Source organism: Alexandromys fortis, unplaced genomic scaffold, assembly GCF_014885135.2.
Source record: "Alexandromys fortis isolate MF-2015 unplaced genomic scaffold, M_Fortis_MF-2015_v1.1 scaffold_23, whole genome shotgun sequence".
Classification (NCBI taxonomy): domain Eukaryota; kingdom Metazoa; phylum Chordata; class Mammalia; order Rodentia; family Cricetidae; genus Alexandromys; species Alexandromys fortis.
In genome coordinates, this window is record NW_026067907.1 from 6793661 (window position 1) to 6803477 (window position 9817).

Here is a 9817-nt window from a genome sequence, read left to right on the forward strand (position 1 = left end):
AAATAAATGAATAATGAAAATTTGTTATGCATATATTTTATATATTTGTATAATTTTATTTTATAAAATGTAAAACTATGTAACACACACATACACATGAATACTACTCAGCTTTAAAGAAGCACACAGTTAAAAAATATGGAGAAAAATGATGGACTTAGAATGTACAGCATCAGACAAGGTCATGTATTCTTGTCATTGATTTCGAAGGTGAATAAGTGCATAAAATAAATCTGAAACTGAAAGTGTAAAATTTAAAATGAAGCAATGTAGATTCCATTCTAAATGCCTATTCTAATTTTATAGAAGTTCACTGGTTTATGTAGACTGGGTCTGGCTACCTTTGGTGTGTAATTTTTTTAAATTTATTGGTAAGTTTTAAAAATAAAGTTTATTAAAAATTTCAAACCTTTCTTTGGTTTTTAAAAAAAGGCTTCCTTGGGTCCACAGCTACTAGAGCACGGTGAACCTCTTTAAGACAGGACAGAGAGCAGCTTCTTAAAGGAAGTGGCTGCTGGGGACAATGGGCCTGCTTCAGGGTCTTTTGCTCTCAGAAACAATTCCCGTGCTCAGATGAGAAGTGAGCTTCATTGCCTGGAATATCTTAGCCTCGGGTATAATGTTCACCGGGGACTCAGGGGACAGTCAGAAGGTGCCAAGGCCTGTAGTTCCCCTGCCCTCCACGGCCCTTGAGTAATTGTGGCACAGCCCACTCAGACAAGTGGGAGGAAGGTGAAGTCAAACCATAGAGTGGGCTTCCAGCAGCACCTGGCCTCTGTGCTTCCACTCTGAGGGGCTCGGGGGGCCTAACGGAGAGAGGGGGAGGTTGGGTGGGCTGGGTGTCAACAAGAAGGTCTGTCACGGTTTCCGTGGTAAATCATGGGTTTTCCAGGCCTTTGATTGCAGGGCTCACTCATCCTTAGCTGTCCACCTCCTAACGGAGCACAGACTGCCCTCTTGTCCTGGGAAGTAGACAATGGAGTCCTCCGCTGAAACGAGAAAACACTTATGAAATTGGATTTTGATTTGTAAGAGATCAATGGAAGAAAAAAGGAAATAATAAAACCACCTTTCAGTGGATCTAGGCCCTTTGGGTTTTTAAACACTTGGTCGTTTGGAGGCATTTCCATTGCCTGGACTGTCATGTGTATTTTCCAGTGTTGACTTGTTCACCCTTCTGACCACTGTGACGCAAGGGTCCTGTTGTCACCAGAGCATTTTAGAGGAGGAAGCTGGCGTCCAATGGTTTAAGATGGCTTGGCAGCAGCTAGGACGGGATCCAGGCTTGGCTGAGTCACCAGTCTGTTCTCATGGTGGTGCTGTCTGCAGTCATCTGGAAATCTCTGGCTGAAGTGGCCATTTCATTGGCACGGACCATCACTGTTGGCTAGCGCGGGTTCGTCTAATTCAGCGAAGCTTGGTAGGGCTTCTGCTTGTGGGAATCCCAGAGCACGAGTTTGCCCTGTTCTGGAGACACCTGTGGGATAATGTAGTTATAAAGAGTGAGGTTGAGGCCATGGGGACTTGGAGAGGACCACCACTGTGCCCACAACAGCTGGTGCAGATCTTAGTGCAATGACACAGTCAAGTGAACCCTCAAAGAGCAAACAGAGTCTCACGAGAAGGAGTAAGAGAGCCACGTGACTCCTGGAAGGGGCATCGGCATGAGCAGGGCTTGGAACTGACCCTCAGCGAGTCCCGCTGCTGTGTACAACGAGAAAAGCACAGGCAAACGGCAGTAGTACCCTCAGCCCAATACACAGCTGCTGGGCTTTGTGGAGAAGATGTGGCATCTTGGTGTTTAAGTGAGCTTTTGCATGATGACGGCTCAGAGGGATGCAATGAGGTGAGGAGAGGGGCAGACTTAGGGTAGCGGGTCTTTGTGGTAATATAGGGAGTGAGCTGGCTTGGGCATGAGTGAGTCCCCACAGATGCTAACTGTGCCTAGGAGTGGACGGCCTGACAGGGATACAATGATGTGATCTTGGTCATCAGGTAGTTTGGGGGAAAGAAGGTCAGGTGAGTTCTCTCGATGGCTGTTGTGCAAGGAGAGGGGATGGAGGGGAGTTTTAGTTCCTACATTTTACCCCTACTTTTCATTTACATTGATCTTCTCTTACCATAAATCCGCAGGTAGAGCGAGTCCACATACAAGCCATAGTGGGGAAAGCTGGAAGTTGCGCCAGAGACCACCGGGCTCAGGGGTCCAGATGGCGTCTCCTTTTCCTTCTGTGTTTCAGCTCTTCTCATCCATGGGCTGAGCAACTCCCCTTGTTGCAGGGTGCAGTGATCTGGGGCTCAGAGTTTGGCCAAAGATAAAATGCCTTCGGCATTTAATAAAAACAGACAGACCCAAACTGAAGAAATATCACTCTGGTCAACTGAAGGATGAAATCTCTACTGGTACTTTTGAACTGTCAAGAATTTAATGATGCCTTGTGTACACACGTGCTACAAAATGTGGGGAAGAAAGAGACATAAATGCTTTTCTTAATTTGAATATTTTGGTAAGATTGAGTTACGGCCTCTTGGTACCAACTGTTTTGTGATTTCTTTTACCTTAATTTTTTTTTTTGCAACTTTATTTTCGTTAGTTCCATCAAGAGAACCTAGTCCAGTGCAAGCATACATTTTCCCATCCTCAAATTGAGGCAGAAACTACAAAGTCAGGCTGTTATGAGAACCTAATGATTTAAATAATGGAAAAACGACAGGGCTGTGCCTGGGACAGAGTCAACACAGGCTAGTAAGTCTACTCTGCTGTGTCACCAATCCACAACGCAAAGTTACACAGAAAGGCTTGGGGAGCTCTGGGGAGCACATGGCAGTCCTGGGAAGCTGCCCACTGGGTTCCTCTCCAGAGACGGATCTGCATTCTGGAGAGAGATTGCACCAAGCACCCACTAAGAACAGTGTTCTAAAAAGACCTGATAGGGGTTTATTTTAGGGACCTCTCTTAACAGTGAGACACTAAGCCTTCAGGAACCTTAACCCTAAACCCTCCCCACATCCTCCGCCCACTCCTAAACTCTAGCCCTCTTTGGCCTTTCTGTGCACATTGGAGGCGGTCCTTTGCTGATTATGGGCTAATGTAGCTGCCACATCCACCAAAAGGAGAAAGTGAGTGGCCAGAAGCTGTGTCCCCAGGGGCTTTCCCTGCTACAGAAAAGACAGCAAAATCTTACCCCAGGTCTAGAGAAACAAATGGTTCCTCTCTGCTGGCTCTTTGGGTCATTCTTATACCATCCACCCAAGGCAAGAAAGAATCTAAAGGAGTTTTTGTCTTATTTGTTTTACTGCAACTGATTCCTATTGTTCGACTGTGACCTCAGACAAACAGCACAAACCGAAGCAGAGAGAACTAAAGAGGAGCCCTTGGACAGACCCAACATCGGGTCCCTCCTGTTACCAGGGCCTGAAGTTCCAGGAGTCTGCATCATCTTTACAATTGGTGTCACCGTGAAAAGAAGCCCAGGGGCCAGGAAATATGTGGAGGAGGAAGGTGTGCAGGGATTTGGAGGTGCACCCTTTACTCTTCTGAAGTCCACTTCGTTCCAGTTTTAAATTTTATATTTTATTTTATTGAGACACGGTCTCATGTAAAGCTTGCTGTGCACCCAGCGCAGGAAGCCTTGGCCTCCGGCTGCCCCTCCTTCACCTCTCGGTGCGGTGACTACAACGTGTGTTTGCTACCAAGCCTAGATGCATTTCAGTCTTTAAACTAACAGTTAAGGAAAATAAAGCAACTTGACACGTTGCCATTAAATATTTACTGGTTTCTTGTAAGGGAGATCAGGTAACCTCGTGTCACAGCAAAGGAGAAGTGTCCGAGCCCACCGAGCTCAGCAATAAAAATCCCTCACCAGAAGGCTTGGAAACCGCCCCTGAAGGTCATACTCACCCCAAACCCTGCCACGCCATCACTAGTGGACACTGTCCAGCCCCCCAGGCCAGAAGTCTCATCTCTCCTGGAAAAGAGGATACAATGGAAGGTTTTTAGTAACGGACCTGTTGATTCCGAGAACAGGCCTGGAAAACAGAATGTCCCACTTGTGCTTAACTGTCAAATACTTTAAAAATAGAGTTTTGGTGCTGGAGTAGCCCAGTGGTGGGGTACTTACCTGACATACGGGGAGCCTAGGACTCTATCCACAGTACCGTGAAAATAAACAGCCCTACAAAGGATTTCTGACATTAAAACAACATTGTATGTGAAGGGTAAACGAGCCTCATTTGGACTCCTAATTCAGCTATGGCAATGTTTTACTTCAGTGAAAATGATAAAACTGAAATCCGTATTTCTATGTGTATCTCTGTGTGAAATCTGTTGATACTATAGATATCCATATCTGTCTATGTATCTCTGTGTGTGCGGAAATACAGGCTGAAGCGATGCAGAACATGACCAGAGAGTCTGCGGGAAGTTCACCTTATGACTGGTCATAGAGTCACACACAGTGTCCTAGTGAGGGGCGCCTGTTGTTACATTGTAACTGTTGGAGTCAGTGGTTCTCAACACGTTGTGGTCACTCCCAAATTAAAAAATTACTTTTAATGCTACTTCATAACTGCAATTTTGCTACTGTTATGAATTGTAATGTAAGTTTTTTTGGAGACAAGTTTGTTGAAGGGATTGAGACCCACAGGTTGAGAACCACTGGCTAAGTGATTGAAAACATGGATCTTCCTTTAGTTTCTTTCCCTCCACGTCTCATTTTACTGCATCTATTTATGTGTTTCCCCTTTTCAGAGCGCGAATGACTTAAGAAAGCAAGACTGTAAGGAAATCAGCCGTCGCCCATAACGCTAGGACTGGAAGACGGCTGTCGTAAGATTTCTGTGTTTTGCATTTTGTTGTGGCCGGTGGAGGTGGCAGGCCTGTCTTGCTCTGTTTATCTTCAGAGGCTACCCTTGGGCATTTTAGCACATCGAAGAACTTAATAACCATCTTGATTAAAAAGCCACCGGAGGGTTCTGATCTGCACAGAACTGCAGTGCCCCGTGAAGGGACAGATTGGCAATCAAGCTTCCTTGACCACGGACGTGATCCGGTTCTCTCCTAGTCAAGTCCTTGTTTCACATTTAATCAAGGCTCCTTTTTTTTTTTTAAATTTACTTCACATTTTATTTATTGTATGAGGTTACATGTACCATGGCACTGTGTGGAGGTCAGGGGACAGCTCTGTGGAGTTGGGCCTCTCCTTCCACCTTTACGCGGGTTCAGGGGGTCAAACCCAGCTCACCAGGCTTTTTATAAAGGTCTCGAAATTTTTCTTGAATATATTACTATTTCAAAAGTGATTTCAAATTAAATCTTTTATTTATTGATTGGCAGAAGAATATGTTAGCTACATTCTTTCTTTCTTTTTTTTTCTTTCTTTCTTTATTTATTTATTAAATATTTCAGTCTCTTCCCCACCTCCGCCTCCCCTTTCCCTCCCCCTCCCCCAATCCATTCCCCCTCCCTCGTCAGCCCAAAGAGCAATCAGGGCTCTCCGTCCCGTGGGAAGTCCGAGGAAAACCCTCCTCCGTCCAGGTCTCGTAAGGTGAGCATCCAAACTGCCTAGGCTCCCACAAAGCCACTACATGCAGTAGGATCAAAGACCCATTGCCATTGTTCTTGATGTCTCAGTAGTCCTCATTGTCCGCTATGTTCAGTGAGACCGGTTTTAACCCAGGCTTTTTCAGACCCAGGTCAGCTGGCCTTGGTGAGTTCCCGATAGAGCATCTCCATTGTCTCAGTGTGTGGGTGCACCCCTCGCGGTCCTGAGTTCCTTGCTCATGTTCGCTCTCCTTCTGCTCCTGATTTGGACCTTGAGATTTCAGTCCGGTGCTCCAATGTGGGTCTCTGTCTCTGTCTCCTTTCATCGCCTGATGAAGGTTAATATTCAGGAGGATGCCTATATGTTTTTCTTTGGGTTCTCCTTCTTCTTTAGCTTCTCTAAGAACCCGAATTGTAGGCTCAATGTCCTTTATTTATGGCTAGAAACCAAATATGAGTGAGAACATCCCATGTTCCTCTTTTTGGGTCTGGCTTACCTCACTCAGGATAGTGTTTTCTATTTCCATCCATTTGCCTGCAAACTTCAAGAAGTCCTTGTTTTTTACTGCTGAGTAGTACTCTAATATGTATATATTCCATACTTTCTTCATCCATTCTTCAATTGAGGGGCATCTAGGTTGTTTCCAGGTTCTGGCTATTACAAACAATGCTGCTATGAACATAGTAGAGCATATATTTTTGTTGCATGATAAGGCCTCTCTTGGGTATATTCCCAAGAGTGGTATTGCTGGGTCCATGGGTAGGTTGATCCCAAATTTTCTGAGAAACCGCCACACTGCTTTCCAGAGTGGTTGTACAAGTTTGCATTCCCACCAGCAATGGATAAGTGTACCCCTTTCTCCACAACCTCTCCAGCATAGGCTATCATTGGTGTTTTTGATTTTAGCCATTCTGACAGGTGTAAGATGGTATCTTAAAGTTGTCTTGATTTGCATTTCCCTGATCGCTAAGGAAGTTGAGCATGACCTTAGGTGTCTTTTGGCCATTTGAACTTCTTCTGTTGAGAGATCTCTGTTCAGCTCAGTGCCCCATTTTATAATTGGGTTGATTAGCCTTTTACAGTCTAGTTTCTTAAGTTCTTTATATATTTTGGAGATCAGACCTTTGTCAGTTGCGGGGTTGGTGAAGATCTTCTCCCAGTCAGTGGGTTGCCTTTCTGTCTTAGCGACAGTGTCCTTTGCTTTACAGAAGCTTCTCAGTCTCATGAGGTCCCATTTATTCAATGAGGCCCTTACTGTCTGTGCTGCTGATGTTATACGTAGGAAGCGGTCTCCTGTGCCCACTGTTAGCTACATTCTTAATTTTACATTTCTTGATTTTAAATTTCTTTTTACATTCCCTGATGTTAAATTTCTTTTTTCAATGTATTTCAACTGCTCTTGTCTATATATTTTTGTTAAGTGATGGATTCATGCATTGTTGATCCTTATTTTGTAAGCATTGTACTTTTACGTTTTGGAAACGTATTTACTTAATCATTCTTTGTGTGTTTGTGTACCTGAGTGTGTGTGGGTATGAGCATGCATGCCATGGAACATACGTGGAGGCCAGAGGACGGCTTGCAGGAGTCGGTTCCCTCCTACTGTGTGTGTCCTGAGATTCAAAATTTGATTGGCATGTTTAGTGGCAAATGCCCTTCCCTGCTGAGCCATTATTGTGGCCCCTTAATCACTGCATCAAAAAACATGTGATATTATATAACACAGCCACTTTTTTGTTTAGTAGCAAAGTATACAAAACAGTATATTTACTGTTAATATGTTTGGAATTTTTGCCATAATCATACTTAATACTGTATTTGTCATTTAATTTAAAAGTGTGTGTGTGTATGTGTGTGTGTGTTTGTGTATGAGAGTGTACACCGTATTGGGATCAGAAGACAACTTTCAGGAGTCCACTCTTTCCCTCTATTTGGGTTGCAGGAATGAAACAAAAGCCTTTGGTCTCAACCCTTTTACCTACCAAGTTACCACAAGCAATCACAATTATATTTAAAGGCTTTTATAGGCAATATAAAATTCTTACTTCCATTATCTGCGGCTGGATAAAAATGGAGCGGAAGCTGTGCCGTGAACCAGGATGAGGGGCAGCAGGGACATGGGACATGATAGCCCTGGTGTTCCTACGAAAGGCAGGGTACTGTGTCATCTTTGCAAAGGCCGAAACTCCATCTGTTCCTGGGCTCGAATGTGATGGCCGCATCTCCTTTCACGGGCTCGTGTTTGAGTTACTGTTTTGCAATCCTTCTGTCTATTTTGGATCTGATTTGGTCAGGATAAGAAACAGATTGATAGAAAATGGTTGCTTGGATTTCTCTGACATTTTCAGAAATGTTGCTCAAACCACTATGGGTTTGAAATTTAATTTTAAAACCTAGAGGTCAAAAATCTTAAATAGGAATCACTTTTTTCATTTATCCTAATCAGACACATCGTCTCACTGTTGATTATGAGCAATTGCATCATTATTCAAAATATGAAAACCAATTATACTGATTTTACTATTAACGTTGAATGCAAAATTGATTACTATCTGGAATAACTAAAACTAATTCCCGTCTTAGATATGCAAATGGTATAGATTTTTAGCTTTGGACAAAATAACATCTCAAAATCAAGCAAATTTTACAAATTGTAAAATTAAAAAAAAACTTTACAGTTCCATAAATTTGAAAAATCTACTTCAAAATATATTTAAACAAGCTCAATATATTATAGGAAATCTTCTAACAAGGAACTCTCAATGTAAAATGGTACAGTATATTTAAAACATATTTGTATGTATAAAGGCTATAATTTTTGCATCCTTTGGGGCAAACCATTTGAAAACACAGACATTTATTATTATAAAGAAAAAGGCAAAAAATTGATAACCTATGGGATTTTGGAAAAGATTTGGGAGAGGAATAATGTCTCCACTTGGGGATATAACATGTCTGTTACGACTCTGTTCTTGAGAAGAGCTAGCATGCCCTACGGTTTGCAGCTACAGGATCTATAGAGACGGAACAAGATAGAACTTGGGTAGGATTCGTCTAAGGCTGGCTCCAGCTGCTTCTGTCTCTGGCCTTTTCTTGGTCCGTTTCTAACCTGTCATATTTCTCCTCTGGATCACATGGGCTCTCGTCTAGACCCCGTCTATAACTCTGTGTAAGAACCCGGATTCCGAGGCCTGTTTGTTTGGCTTTGAATCTCTCATTCTTTCCACTTGACATTGGTAGATACCAGACAAGCTGACCTTCTCCTAGTGTCCTCAATAAAAGCAATAACTGCAATAGCACTTGTGCTCAGTTTACCTGCTGCTGCAGTTTTCAGTCCTCTGTGGTCGGACCACACAGCCACACTCTTGGTTCTGGTGGACATGGTGTCCTTCTCAGACTCTCGACTTTGAGCCAGCTGACACACGGGAAATACAGTGTAATTGATCACTGAGTAATTGATACAGTGTAATTGATCACAGTGTAATTTTATCACTGAGCCACACACGGGGTGGCTCAGTGATAAAACACCTTTAGTGTGTACAAGGTCAAGTGTGTGTTTGTGGGAGACCAGAGTCAACAAAAATACCTCTTACCAGAGGAGGGGCATGGGGACTAGAAAAGTTAGTAAAGGCACGACACGTGCATGAAAATAGTAAAACAGAAGCAGAGGATAGTGTCGGGAGGGAGTTCCAGTGAGTACTGAACTCCCCCTGCTTTTAACCTTCCACACACTTTTACACCCCAAAACCACAGGGGGAAGAAGACAAAAGACTGCTTTAACAGGACACAAAGGACAGCAGGAACAGTTATTTGCTTCAATACTTTGAGACGTCAAGTCATTAGCATTCTGTTGTTTAGGCAGTGAACCCACCCTAGATCACGTAGCCAAAGGCAGCCACTCCCAAGGTCAAACCTCCTATTTCAAAAGGAGCAGAAGTAAGCTTGAATATCCTGACCAGTGGTCAGGGTGGAGTGGATCTACCTGTCTGGGCCATCTTAATGTCAAAGAGACCAAGTATCCACACCTAAGCTCAGGGTGTACAGCCACACTTGTCAACAACTTTGAACAAGTTAAAACTCTCTGACCTTCAGACAAGGTGGAAATAGGCTCACATTTTTGGGCCTCCACGCGTGTTCCATCCTCAGGACACAAAACCAAAAATTTAGAAACAGTTCCCAAACAAAAGGCTAAATCCTACAACATATTCCTTAGCTGTCCTTCTGACCCTGGAGAATGAGAGACACTGTTGAGCTGTGTGTGGCCATCATTTCCC

General features: G+C 43.5%; 1 long non-coding RNA gene across 2 annotated transcripts; it reads right to left on the reverse strand.

Annotated features, from left to right (window-relative positions):
- Nucleotides 1-239: 239 nt before the first annotated feature.
- Nucleotides 240-9086, reverse strand: LOC126497676 (uncharacterized). Of its 2 annotated transcripts, XR_007590663.1 has the most exons (5): nt 8859-9086; nt 7589-7824; nt 3902-3968; nt 2121-2451; nt 240-1477 (listed from the first exon to the last, which is right to left on the reverse strand). It is a non-coding gene; the product is annotated as an uncharacterized lncRNA (long non-coding RNA). The 2 variants fall into 2 exon arrangements; XR_007590664.1 differs by lacking the exon at nt 3902-3968.
- Between the last annotated feature and the right edge of the window lie 731 nt (nt 9087-9817).